Below are 19,024 nucleotides of genomic sequence, written 5' to 3'. Positions count from 1 at the left end.
TGTACATAAACGAACTGCTCCACATGTGACCCCTGCCTGACTCTACAAGGGAAAGAAAAGCAGATAACAACTCTACCTCTCTTTGTGGTAATATACCTCTTCCAGATTAATGAAAAGTCATTAGCTGTGTCCTGCTAAGTTGGGAACGCCGTCACTGTAACGGGAAATAAATTTACACGCTTACCTGAGGTTCCTTCCCCAGCATCGGGCTCACTTATGCTCGACTGGTGGGACTGACTAGACTTCACTGGAGTCTCAAACAGGTCCTGGTTCATGGCATAGCTGGATCCCCCAGTCACATGTCCCCCATCCTCCTTGTCCTCACTTTTCACGCCCGGGGCTGTGTCTCGGGCTCCTGGGAGGTATCCACAGTAGTGTGCAGGGTAGCATTGGGGTCTCAGCAGTAGCCGTGCCTCTGTAGCAGCTGAAGTGTAGACATGCCCTGTAGTTGGGGGGTTGGCTGTCAACACTGTTTTCAGCACCACATCAATTAGATCAGTTCCTTGCCAGACCTAGGTCATATCCTTCCCTTTGCTCTTTATCCTGGTGGGAGGGAAAGGTCCTTTGTTTTGAGTGTGCCATGAACGGAGGGTTGGGCTGCAAGGGACATTACCTAAAGGTAAATAAAAACAAATCCTTGCTGTATTATTTGCTGATGGCACCTTAGGTAATTAGCAGTGAAAGGGGTTTTAAATGTATTCTTCAGCCTTTGTACTTACTGTTTATTGTGTGTACTTCTGTCACCCTGGAAATGCAACAGCACAAAGATCAAAGGATTGCAGTGCTCCCACACCCTCTCCAGCCATTCCTTTCCACAGGGCCCATTCCCCTCACCCACACAGCCTCAGGGCCTGATTCTCCATTGCTGCCTTCTTGTGTAGCCATTTGCCTACCTGCAACATTAATGCTCCATGATCTGGTGATTCTGACCTGGTAGCTTTTTACAGACACTTGGCACAGGTGGACAGGACTCCCCTTTGTCTGTCAGGGTTGGCCATCAGGCCCAGGTAATTGGTCACTGTCCCTTTTCTTTCAAGTTCAGTTTCATTTTCTGGTTCTCAGGCACTAGTACAGTTTTGCAATGAGTGAACAACACTGCAGGACCATACAAAGACTGTTTAAAGCGATTCATATTAGATTTCAGAAGTGCCCCTATTGCTTTAAGAAACTCTAGGTTTGGAGTATAAACTTGTCTGACAACATCGATTTGAATCCAGAAGTGTTTCTCATAAAAAAAGGGCTTAATCCTTAACATTGTCAGGTATAGACCTTACTACCATGAGGAAATGTTACTTAAGTCTCTGAAAGGGGGTTATTCATGTTATTAAACCCAGGAGTTCATGTGTGGCCTGTGTTAAACTTTACACACTGCCTTTAAGATGTTCCTTTTCTTATTCAAAATAAGCATTTACAAATAATTCAGCCACTGGGAGCATGTTGGTAACAATACGCTGAAGCTCCATCTTGTACCTCCACAAGCTGCCCTTTCTCTGGCTCCAAAGCAATAGTGAAGTGGTCCCTGAGTAAATTAGATGAGTGTATTTTCTCAATTCTGCAAAAAGCAGGGAGAAAAGCAACCCAGCTCTGTACAAGAGCTTGAGAGATGCTAAGTCTTTCTACACTGTTATTTATCCTTGAGACAAGGTGGGTGAGGTCATATCTTTTATTTGACCAACTTCTGTTGGTGGGAGAGACAAGCTTTGGAGCTTACACAGAGCTGCATAGGCTCGGGAAGTAGCGGTGTGGGGGATGCTCCAGCACCCCCAGGTTTTCCGCCTGGGGTCCCACCGCCGGCTCCAAGCCCCTGCCACCCAGGGTCCTGACCACTGGCCCCACTACTGCTTGGGGGCTCCACTGCCGGCCCCTGGTCCTGCTCAGCCGCCAGTCCCGCTCGGCCACCAGCCCCGCACCCCAGGTCTTGCTGCAGGCCTGGGGTGCTGCTCAGCTGCAGCGTCCCAGCCGCCGACCCTGCAAGCGGGGTCCCAGCTGCCGGGGGCCTGGGAGCTCTGCTGCCAGCCCCAGGGTCCCGCCCAGCCACTGACCTCACATGTGGGATCCCAGCCGCCTTACCCCTGTCCCCGTCCGTGTCCCCGCCTCCCGGAGCCACAGCCCTGCTCCCGGCCCCAGCTCTAGGGGAGGGGCGGGGCATGGATTGTTTAGCCAACTAATTAACACTTATTTCAAATGACAGGTTTCAGAGTAGCAGCCGTGTTAGTCTGTATTCGCAAAAAGAAAAGGAGGACTTGTGGCACCTTAGAGACTAACAAATTTATTTGAGCATAAGCTTTCGTGAGCTACAGCTCACTTCATCGGATGCATTCAGTGGAAAATATAGTGGGGAGATTTATATACATAGAGAACATGAAACAATGGGTGTTACCATACGCACTGTAATGAGAGTGATCACTTAAGGTGAGCTATTACCAGCAGGAGAGGGGGGCGGGGAGGAACACACAGGTGATATGGTGTGTTTTGTCTTTCATCATTTTCCTCTCTGAGTTCATTGGAGAGCGTAGTGACTGTCTGGTTTCACCCACATAGTTGCTATTGGGGCATTTAGTGCACTGGATGAGGTACACCACACGTTGTGATAGGCATGTGTAGGGCACAGGATCTTGAAATGTGTGTTGTGGGTGGTGTTGATCATTGTAGCACTGGAAAGATGTCTGCAAGTTTTGCATCTGTCCTGCTGGCAGGGTCTGGTGCTGGCTTACGTTGGTGTGTACTGGTCTGTGGGGAGTTTGCTTCTGAAAATGAGCTTGGAGAGGTTGCAGGGGAGGTGGTGTTGTTTGAAGGCCAGAGGAGGGGGTTTGGGAAAGGTTTCTTTCAGGATGGGTCCCCATCAAGTGTGGGTTGTAGTTGTTTGATACCCCAAATGGGTTCCAGTGGGGGTGGTAAGTGACAACAAGGGGTGTGTTTCTGTATTGAAAGCTGGTTCTCTCTGGATCCACGGGTCCTACACATGCCTATCACAACATGTGGTGTACCTCATCCAGTACACTAAATGCCCCAATAACAACTATGTGGCTGAAACCAGTCAGTCACTAGGCTTTTGAACGAACTCACACAGGAAAATGATAAAAGACAAACACACCACACCAGCTGTGGGTGAACACTTTTCACAAAGCAATCACTCTATATCTGACCTCTCAATCCTCATCCTCAAAGAAAACCTGCACAACACTTTGAAAAGACGAGCCTGGAAGCTTAAATTAATAAATTTTCTAGACACTAAAAATCATGGACAGAATAGAGACACTGGATTTATGGCTTATTACAACAATCTGTAACCTAGTAATAACCCCCCCCAGCTGCCTTTCCCCCCTCCACACCCTCCATTCCCACTTTCTCCCCTGACTGGAGGGACTGAATGGTCCCTTGAAATATGTGTTACCTACTTATACTAAACAATCTGCTCCCTTTTGTATTTATCTGTGACACTCTGAGTATTTGTCCCAGACCTGAAGATCTCTGTGTAAACTCGAAAACATGTCTCTCTCTCTGACAGAAGTTGGTTCAATAGAAGATATTAGCTCACCCACTTCGTCTCTCTAATGTCATGGGACTGACAGGGCTACGATAACATATTTATCCTCATTTAGCACACACATTGTGTTCAATGCTGTACAAGATGCAAGAATAAATATAGTCTCAGCCCCAAAGGGTTTATTGTTTAAACAAGCAGGCACACAAAGCTTGTCTACACTAGGAAAATTAGAGGCCACTTTATAGCCATGGTGCAGCTGTAGCCATGGGAGCAATAGCATCAGTGCAAGTGCAAGTAAAACTCCATTGTTTTTCTCACGGAAACCTGCTCCTGTATCATTCATTCATTTATTCATATGAATGTAGTGTCTCAGAGGCCGAGGTATGGACCAGGACTTCATTGTGCTAGGCACTACACAAACACAGAATAAAAAACAGTCCCTGCCCCAAATGTAAAACCATTATTTTTATTGGAAAACAGCATTGCAGGAACAATCTGCTGCTCCTGCTCCATGCATAATGCTCCACGAATGTCATTCACAGCACAAAACATTACTCAGGAAACAGATATTAATAGTAATAAAAAACCAGGAAAAGGTATCATGAGCCAGAACATTTATGGCAAAGTCCTGTTCCCTTTGCTGCAGATGAGGGTTTTGCCATTGGCTTCAGTGGAATAGGAGTTGACATGCAGCTGGTTACAGGTGTCATGGAATGTATTTTCCCATTTTTATTAATCTACAACCCCTTGATTTCCTCAGAGACAGAATAAAGGGTCGGCTAAGCACACACTGGAATCACTCCAGATAGCAAGTAGATCTGTCAGGATCAGACTACAGTGGAACCCTCTTATACTGGAGCTGTTTGTTTCACAGAACAGCTTAATTATGCAGTTTGTTCACTCTAACTGGCCTCACAATCTGCACATTGCAGGGTACTGATATAATTCAGGACAATCATCCTCCTTTTCTGTGAACAATTTCACTAACTCCAAGCCCATTGTAAATGGGTTCCACGATACACATGAAAATGTGTCTTCTTGACAGTTCCTGTGTCAGCCTTTCTTACTCTGACTCAGTGGTATGCCTTTTCTGGCAAAGTTCCCTCCAGTGGCTTTTAAAGAAGTATTTGATTTACTTCTACTATATTAAGGCCCTGTTGAAAGATCAGGCTATAACATCAGGGAACATTGATACTATGAAATCACAACTTGGTTCCATTCTGGGATCTTCAGAAAGGGTTAAATTAATATCCCCAGTGATGCATGCTTGTTTGTTGGATGCTGGCTGTATCTGGAAAATGCACAAATCCTGATGGGATATTAAACAAGCTTTCTTGGAATTTGCACTTTTAAAATAAAAGCTTCTTTTTTTTTTACTAAATACTCTCAGCTCAACCAATCTTATCAGATAGATACCTTTGCACTGATGAGAAGAGCAATTTCAATTCTGATAGTGAATAAGTACATCTGAAAGAGATTTAACAAGCAGAACTGTGAGGAGCGCTCTTATGATAGCAAACACTGTGCTTTTGGTGAGGGACCCTTATCAGTAAAATACTGATCAAAAACTGGGAACAGTAAGAAATGTTTAAAGATGTTAGTGACCAATGGGACTATATGCCTGAGCAGGGCTGAGGGTTGTGCTCCCAAATGGATGACCAATACAAGAATGTGTTCCTTTAAAGCAACAGTGCAGTTGTAAAACGGGATCCCAGACTTGGTTGGCAGACTTAGTTAGTCATGCACAATGTGTTGCCATGTAAAGCCGGCTCCTGGAGCTCTCCCAGTAAAATAAAGTTGGATGTTTTCTGGTGTGTCCCCAAAAGGCAGGGAGATATGTCATGTACAACCAGTGGCAGGGTTCTTAGGATACAGCTGATCATGATCTTAAAGGCACATTCACCAAATTGCGCATTTTTAACCAATCATGTGCTAGTATGTTACAAATATGCCCAAATACTTATTTTTAGCATGTTACAAATTACACCTGAGATTACTGAAATGGAAAGATTTTTTAAAATCTAATTGACTTTTCACATGTCTGCTGTTTGTTTGCATTTTTGAGTTAGGACAATTAAATAGCTTAGTCAGTTTTACTTTTGTTCCTAGTCAGTTTCACTTATAGGTTCTCTGGCACTTGCAGAATACAGGGAAATATTGATTTGTTTCAAAAACTATTTCCAGTGGAACTTAAAACCACAGAAAATGTCTACTGGTTGCAGGGTTGTTGGGTTTTTTTCTTTTGTTTGTTTTAAAGCCTCTTGTTACAAACCCTAACTTTTGGGCCACATTTGAAAGGGATGCTATACAGGAACACAAACGTGAGTACATTACCTCGGAATTACAACTCATGAGTTTCTCTAGGCTTTTAAAATATTTTAATCCTTACCCTGCTTAATTCAGGGAACGGGAAGTTATGTACATAGAAAGTCAATATGTACGTCTGCTGCCCAAGCATGTTAACAAGAGAGAGTTAAAACATGCATTTCAGTTTAATAAACTACAGTTTAACCACTGGTGTTACAGGCAGTGATGATGAAGCTCTGCAGAAGATTTCTGAGCTCTGCAACAATGTTCCATTTTTCTACAAATGTTTTCCCTAAAAGTTTGTTCTTTTCTTTTCTCTATGTGACTATTGTGGGACTCTGATGTAAGTGTTACAGCTTTGCATGACTTTTCATCTGAGCTATTTAGAATAGACTAGCTTTCTCCTTGCACTTAACGCCTTAATCATTTGTGGGATGTGTTTTCATTAACTGATGACTCCGTTGATGATGTGACTAGACTTGTTTGCCTGATTAATATTGAGCCTGACTTATGTTTTGAAAAGATGACCCTCCTGACACCCTTTGTTATTATGATTGCTGTACAGTGTGTGGGGGTGGCTGTACTTAGCTTCTTGGTTTGGCAAAGAAACAGTTGCTGTGAGACATGTAATTTGTCCAGTTACCTTCTGGAAATGAATACCTTTTGAATCTAATGAATGAAAAGGGATTGAGCTCCAATGCTTTCATTGACTCATTAACTAATATGGAAGAAGTAAGATGAGTGACCCACAGCAAAGAAGATGAGATTTTGCTTTTGTGTGACCTTGTCTTGCATTATAGTAATATGATCTCTAACATGTGACCGATACAATATGTGACTCTGAACTATCCTATTCTCCTAGGGGAATTTAATCAGTAAGGTGATCATGTCATTGGGCAAAATGAGTCCTTTGCTCATCCACCAATCACATATGGGACCAGGTTCTGATCTCTGCTATACTGGTGTAAATCCATTGAGATTACTCTGGATTTTCACAAGTGTAGAGGAGAACAGAGTCCTGTCCATAACGCAGCAATTGCTGAGCAAGTGCTCTGCTATGAAAGCTCCTTTGGTGCTGCATAATGGGTTTAGTCCTTTCTCAAGGAGGATTTACCAGCCTACATCAAATCATAGGCATTAGAGATGACCACGACCTATTAGGTCATGTTCTCCATCTCCTTGTCAGTAAGTACAGAATTGTTCTCTGCTAGCTTAGGCCCGGACTCAGCAAAATACTTAAGCATGTACATAAGTGCTTTTTACAATCGGGGTTTTAGGCCCAAATCCTCAAAGATATTTGGGTGCCTAACTCCCACTGATTTCAGTAGGAGTTAGGTACCTTAATACTTTTGAGGACCCGGGTCTAAGTGCTTTGCTTGGTCTAATTTTAAATGTCTGAAGCATCGAGCCTCAGTGTGCTGCTGAATGTTGTTTCCCTCTGAGCGAATTAAAGCCCTCAGACTTGCCTTGGTGATCATCGCAGCCTGAGGGGAGACACCCCTGTATATGATGGGCTTATAATTATTGTAATCATGGCAGCAGTCTCAGCTCTGGGAGCTGAGCCATAGAATTCATCCAGGTGCATGTGGAATGCTCCAGTCTCTCTCGCGTGCCATGCGATGCTGCTTCCCAGAGCAATTCCTGTGCGACTGCTTGGAGATGCGCAGGAGTAAGTGCGACAGGCCAAGACCCCATCCACACCCATGTAGTTCAGGCTGACGTGTGGCCCTAAGCATGTCTCAGAGCAGATGTGCTGGAATCAGTGAGGGAGGTGGAGGGATTTGGCTGGCCACTGTTGCTCAGATACAGCCACCTGCTGACTGGCCTGGGAAACACTTACAGTGGCCAGACTATAGGCTGTTCCTCCAGTCTCTACAGAAATGCTCTGTGCTAGAGCAGCTGGTAGGGGAATGGGTGCTGATGATCTAAAATCCTGCACCAAAGCTTCAGATCATAATAAAACATTTTAGGAAGCACGAAAAGGTCACCCAGCCACACGTGCCCTCCCTTTCAAAGAGCATGTCAGTCCCAATGTATTTCTATATCCTTCAATCCACTCCTTCTCCTGAAACAAATCGAGCTATCTCTGGGACTCGTCAATATGCTCTTTGCCTCAGTATCTTTTCCCAGTTGCTTATTGCACATGTTGTTTATTGGTCAGGCTAGCGCCCTTAGCATGAAGTACAAAGTTCCCTGTTTATTGTTAGTTTCTCCTGCAGCAAAACCTGGTTTAGAGAATTTACCTCCATCGCCATTATCCATTTCTCTTCTCCACCGCATGGCCACAGAAACCATCCCTACAGCTGACACTAATTGACACTCTTGTTGGCAGCTCTTCTTCAGTAACAGCCCTGCTGTGGCACTAGTGTATGCTGTGCCGTGTTGGACCACAACTGCAGAATACTGCTCTCCCCGTCTGTGTTCAGAGGCGACGCCCTGTACACGGATCTCCTCCCTGCTGCACTGCAGAGGGTGTGGGATCAGTCACCTCCATGGCACCTCCTATCCCTCCACTCTGGATTCCATGGAAGGTACTTCCTGGGTCCAAAACCCACAGAGTAGGGCGGTTTAGACAGTCATTGTCCCCCCCTCCCCTCCCTCCTGGAGTCCAGGTTGCTAGCAGAACACAAGTGGCTAAAGTCTGGCAGGTTTTTGGTGGCTTCTATGAAGTGAGTTGGAGGGTCTCAGTCCAATTCCTGGGGGACAAGTGCCCATCTAGCAAAATCACCATCATCAACAGAGTTAATTGGCCGTCGGCAAAGAGAGGTAAAGGACTAAAACAGCTGGAGACTGAACCCTCAGGCTTCTAGAGAGGTGCCTGCAGGGCAGGGTAAAGGCACCACGCTGGTGGAGCACTGCAGCTGCTACTCATGGAGTACCAGTCCTGGGGACAGGCTGCCCATCTGGCATTTATGTACCAGCACCAAATTCAAAAGAGAGAGAGAAAATAGCAACAATGTGAGCCTAAGAAAGGTGTGATTCTCTCAGAGATTGGCAGGGCTGTTGGTCCCTTCCCTGTGTCTCCTGTTGTCTGGTGAAATGCTGGCTTTAGAGATAAGGGGTTGAGCGCATTTGATCATGTAAAGTTTGCATGTTTCCTCGGGCGGCGGGTGAAACTTCCCTGAGGAGCAGCTAGCCCCCTGCTCTGCCTCTTTTGGCCACCGTCCCGCCTCTGAGGCCACGCACCCGCTTGCTGCTCTCAGCCTCTCCGTGGCCCCGGCCAGGGTGGGGTGGGAGGGGGCAGAGAACTCAGTCAGGACCAGGGGAGGGGCGCTGAGAGCTCGGCCCTGCCTGGGGTCAAGCTCTCAGCCTCGGCTGGGACCGCAGCGGAGCTCTCGGCCTGAGCTGGAGCTCTGATCCCAGAGCCCCTTCCTCGTTCCGCCTGCGGCCCCATCCATGGCCCCACCACATTCTGCCGCTTCCCCCACAGCCTCACCCCCATTCCGCCTCTGCTCCACCTCTTCCCTCCAAGCCCCGCCCCCTGCTTGGTCCATCCCCCACTCCCCCTGTGGCCCCAAGACCGGAGCTCTGTGGCCCTGCTGCATCCCTGGCCAGAGACAAGCTCTCAGCCTCAGCTGGGACCATGGCGGAGCTCTCGGTCCTAACTGGAGCTCTAAGCCAGGAGACCCTCCCCTGTTTGGCCTCTTCCACCCGCAGCCCCGCCCAGGACTCCACCCCATTCTGTCCCTTCCCCTGCGGTCCTGTCTCCGTTCCACCCCCACTCCGCCTCTTTCCCCTCAGACACCCTGCCCCCCACTTGCTTCTGCCCCCCTCCCTACCACTGAGGCCCTGAGACTGGCCGCGGCAGGGAGCAAGAGCTCCTCCAGCCCTGCGGGTGTGGCAGGAGGAGATTTTCCTGGGGGCCTCAAATCTGCCACTGGCAGCGCGAGGTCTGGGGAGCTTTAGCATTCCCCAGCCTCCATTACGTGCCACCCAAGATGTTTCTGTGCATTTTTGGTTTTAGTTGCGTGTGGTTCTGTAGCCTGTTTACTGATTCTGCTGGATAGTCTAGGTAATTCCTCAACAACACCGCTTGTTGACTCCCTGTCCAAGGGAATGTCATTGTCCATGTTTGGCAGCACATGGCTTGAGTTGCATTATTTTACTTGTTTAACCATTGTTGCGTTTCTCTAAAAATAGTGCAGCTGGGCTACAAGACAAAAGATTATAATTTCTTTGGGAGTGGGTAGAAACTGGGCTTGCTCACAGTGGGGAAATATTTTAACCGGTTCTAAAACTGGTTCAGTTAAACTGATTCTAAAAATGACTAGCGCCATAATATAGACCCAGTTATAGGTGGTTTAAGGCAGCCTGACCCTTTTTTACTGAACAGGAAACAATCAATCAGACTGCTTTAAACTGCCTCAAACTCACCGTACACTGTCGTTCTTAGACCAGTTTTAAACTGTTTTAAAACCAGTTAGAATGTTTCCACAGTATAGACAGGGCTTAAGGACCAAATCTTATCATTTCTTTGAAGTTAATGGGAATTTTGCTCAAGTAAGGCCTGCAGGATATTGTCCTCATGTGCTAGGATGTTATATAATAAAAATTGAAAATTAGTTTCCCAAAGCATGGCCAACCTTCTGTGATGACCCCGCAGCTACAGGAGTTGCCTGTTTTCAGAGGCTTCCCTATGGCAAGGCTACAAACAAGTTCAGTAACATTTGGGTTCCTCCTAATGCAAGGTTTGTTTAAGGCCCAAGCAGTTTAGGAGGAAGCATGGTCTTATGGCTAAAACAGACAATGGGGTGACAGGAGACATGAATTCTATCCCTAGTTGACTCACTATGTGACCTGGAGCAAGGCCATCCCTTCCCCTCCCTATACTTCAGTTTCCCTAGCTATAAAGTGAGAATATCCCCTCTGAGAGGCTTTATTAATGTTTGTGTAACACTGACAGACCCCAGTCATCAGGATCGAACCTGGGACTTCTGGAGCTAAATGCATGAGCCTCTACTCCATGAGCTAAAAGCCATATGCTCCTTAGCTAAGGCTATAGAGCAAACTCATTAATCTCTCTCTAAGTGGTCTCGGCTGCCACTAGATGGGACAGAACACCACACCCAAAAGGTGTGTGGGTTACATGTGCACAGGACTTTCAGATGGGAGATGCTATATATAGGTGGGCAAAATGTTATTTCTGTCTAGTTTGTAGTAGTCTAGCTCCCTACAGTCCTTACATTTCTGTTAAAGGAAGGCAGTGCTTTAGAGATAGGTCAGCCATTATTCCACTGAACCTGTCTCCATCCGGAAGACTACACTTCAAGTTCTTCAGTAGTGATTTTGAGAACTATGTCACCATATAGGAAATAGCTCATTGGCTGATACTGTGGAATCATAGATATTTAATATCGCTACAGTCTTCCATATTGCTACTGGAGTGACTGAAATAGTTTGAACCATTACTGTACAGTAATGTGTTTTTTGTTTTAATAAGGGCACCCACTGGAAGTGCTTCTCTTCAGAGATTCTGCGTCTCGCAGTGAACTTAAAACACAGCTGTAAACAGAGCCCGCATATAAACTGTGTTTTTGAGCAATTATGGTGGCTAAGTGATTAATACCAGTGTGGCATCTTGCATGCTCTCTTAACAATATGAAGTAAAACTGAGCTCTTCCTCAAAATATCATTTTCCAGGTGTCAGAAAAAAATGCTGTACAATGAAAATGAAATGTACCCAGACTTATTTATAATGTGATTGAGAGAATACTTTCCCACACTTTTTTTTAGAACTATCATCATCTGTAAAACCTGAAATCAGCATTGTCCCTGGCCTCTCTGTTTTAACATTTTTCGACACTGCTTGACATTGCTGGGAAAACAGACGTTTACTGCACTTACTGAAAACCACTAGAGGCCATAGTCCAACCTAGCTATTGAGATGACAGATAAATTGATACAGGCAGCAGGATCTAGTGGTTTAAGGATACTATGGCCTAGTATGTGTAGAGGCGGCCTGGTCTAGTGGACTAAGATCATGACATTCAGGAGCTATTAGTTTATTTCAACAGGCAATGGACAGGGCCATAGGCTCTGAGCTATAAAAAAAACCCACCTTCACAAGGGGAGTAGCTCCCAGCGCTGGTACACTATCTATACTGGCATGTTACAGTGCTGAAACTTGCAGCGCTCAGGGGTGTGTTTTTTCACACCCCTGAGCGAGAAAGTTGCAGGGCTGTAAAGTGCCAGTGTAGACAAGCCCTTACTCTCACCATCTGTATAATAAGGGGAGTGTTAGAGCTGAGTGAATAATGGATTTTTGGTTTGGGGTTTGATTCAAACTGGATCAATTTTTTTTTCAATTTTTTTTTTGTCTAATTGCAGAACCTGAAAACTTTTTGTTTCTAATTGGCTGAAACAATTTTTGTTTTTTATTTTGTTTCAGGTTGACCATAACGTTGACTCCAAATGGGGGGGCGGGTGGAGGGTGTTCGAGTTTTTGTTAAAATTCAGCCATTTGGGGTGTTTTTCACCTTTAAAAAAAAATTGGCTAAATTTCAAATGGAAATGCTGTTTTTGCATTGAAAAGTCAAAATGAAACACTTTGAAATAGTCCCAGGTTCAACAAATAGTTCTGGGCTGTGAAAAATGCATTTTCCAAAGGGGAAAAAAGGTGTCACTCAGCTGTAATAGTAATACTTATGACAGGTTTCAGAGGAGCAGCCCTGTTAGTATGTATCCGCAAAAAGAACAGGAGGACTTGTGGCACCTTAGAGACTAACCAATTTATTTGAGCATAAGCTTTCGTGATCTAAGGTGCCACAAGTCCTCCTTTTCTTTTTGAGTAATAACTCATGGCAATTGATTTGTTGAGTACTTTGAAGACTTAAAATGCTACGTATACTTATCAGGAATTTAAGGATCCTCTTATTATCACATTTGTGCACTTATCGCCAGTCTGAGAGGTAGAAATTGCTATTTTTATGCTGTCCTAGATTATTATAACAAATCTATAGTTTAACTGGACCTTGAGCCAGTGATTGTCAGTAATATTTGTACAAGCAGCAAAAGCTTCCAGGCCCACAACAATTCAGAATGGAAAAGATATAAGCCATCAATTTAACTATAAAAGCACTGTAGCAAATTGTCTGCAGAGGGGTAGGAGGTTTAGTTGGAGCTAGGTACCATTTCATTGATTCATACTTTGTACTACCAATTAAAAATATCATCTAATTTAACTGTCTGGATACACTATACCAACTTTGGACCACAATCTGCCAGTACTGTTAATGACTCAAACTGCCTCCATATAACAGCACTTAAAAAGTTCAAAATGCTGCACAGACATTAACTATTAAACAAGCATTTGCAATCTGCACACAGCGGGCCAAATTCAGTTACATCAGTGAGGTCTGATTATAGTCAGAGTGGCTTTGGAAATCTCCCAGCAGCCACTCCTTTCTGGAAGCAGTACCAGGAACTGTGGAGTAGATGTCCTGAGGGAAATGCATCTGAACGGAGTTAGAAGAGCATTAAACATGAGGCAAAACTGTAGCAGTTCAGAACACAAGGCAGCATGTCAAGGATGGGGCATATTGAACCATTACTGCTTATACTAGTGCAGCCATACTAATTCACCCAGGAATGCCTCGGTTCTGTAGTGTGAACACAGCCAAAGTGGCCAATGCAAGAGGAGAACTAAGTAACTCCTCAAGTTCAGTTACAAGTTTGGGTTTTTTTGTTTTGTTTTTTTGCTGAGGTGAAAATGTTCCCTTGGTGTATTTGTTCAGATCAGTATGGTGCCAGAATGGTTTTTCTTGAGTGATTAGCCGTTTCACTGATCTGTGATCCAAATATGATTAAAACCAACTGTTTATGGAATCTACATAACATCAGATGGGCTGTTAAATTAGTCTAAATTGCATTTAAAAAGTCCAACACAGCTAATAAACACACCATAAGCTGGAGCCACTTTGGTTTCTGACACTGCAACCACTGTTACTAGAGTGTGATATATGAACCCCATTTCTATTAATCTCTGGAAGAGGCATGGCTTTGGGGTGGGATTAGTGAAATGAACAGCAGAAGCCAAGTCACCACTGACCTTCCTTATCCTTTGTTTTCACCATGTAGATTTAAAAATGCTGTTGTAAGTGGTTGAGGTAGACATGGATGATGCGTGTGAAAAGCCTCGTGAGGCAAACTGTGAAACAAAAGACTTAGTGTTCTCAGATGATGAAGAGCATGATTTATTGGATCACATGGTCAAGAACAGAAGGCTCAAAAAGAAGGAACAAGCTCTTGAGGTACTTCCATATTGGAAAAGGTGCTGCAACCAGCAAGGTTGCCTGGATTTCCAGAAGGACACCTCTCTTTGGAATGGAAACGCTGTTTGAGGCCAACATTCTACTTTCAGTCTTGCAGGGTGGGTCTGGACTTGAATATTCAGCTCTTCCTATAGGTTTGGAATCTCCCTGGGGAGTTTAAGTTTCACACCTATAAGAACAAATCAGAGCTGCAAAATTAGGAGCTAACTTTGAATTCTTCCAAAGTTTTGAGGTGTTTGGATGTGAGGTTTTGGAGATACACAAAACTCTCCATTTCACTTTGCATTTACTTAAGGGAAATTTTTATTGTCATATTTTGAGGGGAAGACAGATGGAGAGATGTGCCAAGATCCAAACACCCCAAAACTTTGGGAGAATTCAGAGCCAGATCCATACATATTCAATATGGACCTAATCCAAAGCTCATTGATATTAATAGGTCTTTCCACTGATTTCATTACTTGGATGGGCTTTGAATCAGGCCCTATATTAGCAAGTATGCTTTAATTTGTAACAAAGACAGACAGACATATAAAGGATACAAGAGCATACATTCTGCTCTGCCAGAAAAGGTTTTACCATCACTCATGTTCATAGGAAATACAGCCACAAGGCAGACAAGTCAAAGGAATAATACTTAAAAGAAATCAGAGATGGCAGAGATGAGGAAGTCTTCCAGATCTTTGCGAAAATGGAGGCAGCTGCTGTCTGCCCAGATATAGGTTCTAAGAAATCAAAGGTGGGAAATCTCTACCAATGGGTAAGTCGGAACAGTTATACTCTTAACTTGGCTCAAAGAGAGAGTATGAAAGGGGATATTGTTGGGGTAAAAATAATACTCGTTGCTCTAAAGTGTCCTTATCTATGGCTCTAATAATACCTGAGATCATTAACAGGGGAGGAATTTTGAAAATCTCAATGACTTCTCACCAGTTATGCTCCATGTCAACTCCCTGAGTTGCTGTCTGCCGGTCCTAGCCCTGGCCCTGCTGTGGGTGGCGAGGGAGAGAAGAGACCTGGCCTTTTTGAAGTCTCCTTGCCTCTGGATGGTAGCTCCTCAGGCTAGAGTGCTGCCCCCTCTCCGATGCTACTATGAAGGGAAAGAGAGAGGGTGGCTGCTCACGGACAAAACTGTGAAGTGGGCCACCAGCACAGAGCCCTGCCCTCCTCTCCCTACCAAACGAGCATCCCAGAACTATGCAGCAATGATTTCTCTCTTGTCAGGGTGGCTCTGCTGCCCCAGTGGCAGCGCTCTCTAAAGCTGCTGCAGGATCTACTCCTCTGATGCGCTATCTATTCTGTGGATGGCTCCTACTCCAGACATGGTGGCCATGTCTCTGGCAGCTCCACACACGGTGCAGGATCCATGAAGGCCACAGGATTTATACCCAGGATCACCTTCTGCAGTTGTTCCAGTGGGAGCCTCTCCGAGTTCTTCCCTTCTGGCTGGAGGCCTCAGTTCTGATATTTCTATCTTGTATTTATTTTCCATTAGGTCCGTAGTGCTCTTCAGGAATTCAGAGATGAAGAGATCGCTGAGCATGGGCTTGTGGCACAGGCATGGGACCTGGGGGACTTGGATCCTAATGCCAGCTCTGCCACAGACATCCTCTGACATTGGGCAAATCATCTGTCTAATCTAATGAACTCATCAGTGTAGTGTCTAAACAAAACCTCTTTGTACGAGTTTCCTCGTTGGTACAAATGGGATAATGAGCCCACGCTACCTCACAGAAGGATTGAGAGGCTAAATTAAAGAGTGTTCACAAAGTGTGGTATGACCTTTGGTCAGAAGGTGCTATAGCAATATAAACAATTTATAATAAAAAGATAACGTAATGGGTCCCACTGGATATTAGGGTTATGCTGCAGAGGCCTCAGATACTTGTCACTGCCGGAGGCAGGGTAATGGAATGGATGAACAAATAGTTTGATCCAGTGTAATGCACCTCATGGTCTTTTCACATCATTTAGCTGGACCCTCAGGTTTGACCCAGGTCAGCATTGAGGTGGACTGGCAGAATGCTTCTCCTTACAGTGCCTGGTCTCAGCCTCTCACTTTACAGAGCATGGACCTCTGGGCCCTCTTAGAAACCATCCCCAACTCATTTCCCCTGACACCTAAAGCTCAGTTAAATCCAAGTCTGGGGTTTAGGGAGGAGGGTAACAGCTAGTGCTGGAACTGATTGTAGTTTTTTCATGCATTGAAGGAATAAGCCAAACACGCCTCCTCCCTTCCCCCCCCCCGTTTGGAAAGTCATAGCTTTTCTCCCAGGAGCTCCTCTGCCTGCATTAAAAGGGTGGCAAATACTTAAAGATGTCTTCCCCCCACCCCTCCTCTGGGTATCTGATGTCTTTAAAACACAAGAGAAGTAGAACAGAGAAGCGGGTGGCATTGGCATTACATGAGAAGCTGGGAGGAGACTTGAGATGTCTCAAAGTACTCCATTTAGGAAGGAACAATCAGTTGCACACGTACAAAATGGGAAATGACTACCTAGAAAGGAGTACTGTAGAAAAAGATCTGGAGGTCAGAGTGAATCACAAGCTAAATATGAGTCAACAGTGTAACCCTGTTTCAAAAAAAGCGAACATCATTCTGGGATGTATTAGCAGGAGTGTTGTAAGCAAAACACATGAAATAATTCTTCCGCTCTACTCTGCGCTGATTGTGCCTCAACTGGAGTACGGTGTCTGGTTCTGGGCACCACATTTTGGAAAAGATGTGGACAAACTGGAGAAAGTCCAGAGAAGAACAACAAAAATGATTAAAGGTCTAGAAAACATGACCAATGAGGGAAGATTGAAAAAATTGGGTTTGTTTAGTCCGGAAAAGAGAAGACTGAGAGGGCACAAGATAACAGTTTTTATAAAAGGTTGTTACAAGGAGTAGGACAAGAAGCAATGGGCTTAAATTGCAGCAAGAGCCATTTCAGTTGGACATTAGGAAAAACTTCCTAACTGTCAGGGTAGTTAAGCACTGGAATAAATTGACTAGGGAGATTGTGGAATCTCTGTCTTTGGAGATTTTTAAGGGCAGGTTAGACAATCATCTGTCAGGGATGGTCTAGATAATACTTAGTCCTGCCCTGAGTGCAGGGGAGTGGACTAGAAGACCTCTCGAGGGCCCTTCCAGTCCTACAATTCTTTGATTCTGTAATTCTGTGCAGAGACCTTTAAATGCCAGCCATGAGTTAACCCATGAGTCTCTGGTTGTAAAGACTGAAACAGGTAAGATAGCAGAAATGGAGTTGTCTCTGCTGTGCTCTGGAAATACATATTTGTCCTAGATCAGTTGTGGGTAACTGCAAACTAATGGAAAGACAAGAGGACTTGAATCTCCTGACTATTCCTGAAGTAAAAACGAAGGGTGGGCCCCAGTGGTTGGGGGCTTGCCGGAGACCTGGGTTCAGTTCAAATCTGCTCTACCACAATTATCTCTATGACTTTAGGCAAGTCATATAGGCCCAGATCCCCAAAGATTTCAAATGGAAATTAGTGGAAGTTAGCTGCCTAAGTATCTTTGGGGATCTGGGCCTTAGTCTTTCTGTGCCTCAGTTCCCCATCTGTAAAATGGGGATAATAGCACTGCCCTAGCTGTCGGGTGTTGTGAGGAGCAATGCATTAAAGATTGTGAGGTGCTCAGATACCATGATGATGGAGGCCATGTAACTACCACAGATAGCTAGATCTGCCAGCCATGCAGCAAACCGCCAGAGGCTCAAGCCTGCAGATCATACTCGGGCCCAACTTCTGTTAATTTCATTGAGAGTTTTTCTGGTGTAAGGATTTCAGGATTGGGGCCCAAGGCAGTTTTGGGGTACTATCTGGTAGAGAATGGGAGTGGGTGGTAGATGCCAGGTTAAGCTGCGTGATGATAACCCACACTACTCAGGCCTGGTGTAAGCGTGCACAATTTACAGTGAAGCCAATGATATCTGTTCCCCCTGAAACCAGGGCAGATTTTGGCCCTATGTGTCGAACAAATCTAAGTACTTGACAGAATATTGAAAAGTGATTTGTATGTTATATCACTTTATAGTCATTCAGCTACCATGCACTCATTATGAATACTACCATATTATGGAGAATCATAATATGCTGGCCTGCTACTGCATAGGCAGTTTGCTACACAATGTACGTAAATGCATTTTTAAACTGAGCAACACTTTCTACTGCTTTAAGATTCATCTAACTAGTTTCCTGTGTGATTCGCACAACCCGTAACTGAGCCATGCTGTAGCTCTGTTGGGTGAACTATGCACCAGTGGTTACCACCACCACATAGTGGTCTGTTTGCTGCTCAGGGTGCTTTCTCTCGCTCAGACTGTTTATCCACCTGGGGAATGGGGCTACCCAGGATTTGAGACTAAAGCGGAGTTAATCTGGCACCTGCCACTTAGGCAGCCATGATAGACCTCCTGACAGATTGCCTGTGAGTCGTACAGTGAACTGTCCGCTTGTAGCTCACTTATGATATCTGAAGGGGTCTATTTTTAATAACTCCACATCAGTAATGTAACTGTAAGGCAGAATTTCAATGATTCTGTTTTGAAATAATTTCAAACAGTGTCCAGGCTTTGTCCGGACAAGGAATCTGGGTTGGCAGCTTGGCAGGAGTTCACAGGCTTCATCCAGTTAGCATAAAATGGAGAAGATTGCAGATGTCCTTGTCTTTTTGTATGAAGAGGCTGCCTGTGAAGGCTACAAGTCACAGCATGCATTGTTCCCTTTTGAGTGGGCCTTAGGTTTTGTGGGGCCCAGACGACTGATTTCTGAGGTGCCCTGGAGCAGCATTTGGGGTGGGGAGTGCCAAAATTGGCGTTCTGGTACTTTTTTGCTCTCCTGATCATAGGGGCATAACTTAGAGCAGTCTCGAGGCTTCTGTAAATTGCAATAGCTTATACCTTCCTAGGGGCTATTACTCCGGTAGGGTTTATTGAAGCACAGTGTGCTCTAG

At 44.9% G+C, this 19,024-nt stretch overlaps 1 protein-coding gene across 6 annotated transcripts in view; it reads left to right on the top strand.

Annotated features, from left to right (window-relative positions):
- REEP1 (receptor accessory protein 1) overlaps positions 1–19,024 on the top strand; it is a 113,883-nt gene that overhangs the window by 87,941 nt on the left and 6,918 nt on the right. The gene's annotated exons all lie outside the window — the stretch shown is intronic.

This window comes from Eretmochelys imbricata, chromosome 4 (assembly GCF_965152235.1).
Source record: "Eretmochelys imbricata isolate rEreImb1 chromosome 4, rEreImb1.hap1, whole genome shotgun sequence".
Lineage (NCBI taxonomy): Eukaryota > Metazoa > Chordata > Testudines > Cheloniidae > Eretmochelys > Eretmochelys imbricata.
The sequence above is the reverse complement of the archived record's forward strand: the minus strand, read 5'-3'. Positions and strand labels throughout refer to the sequence as shown.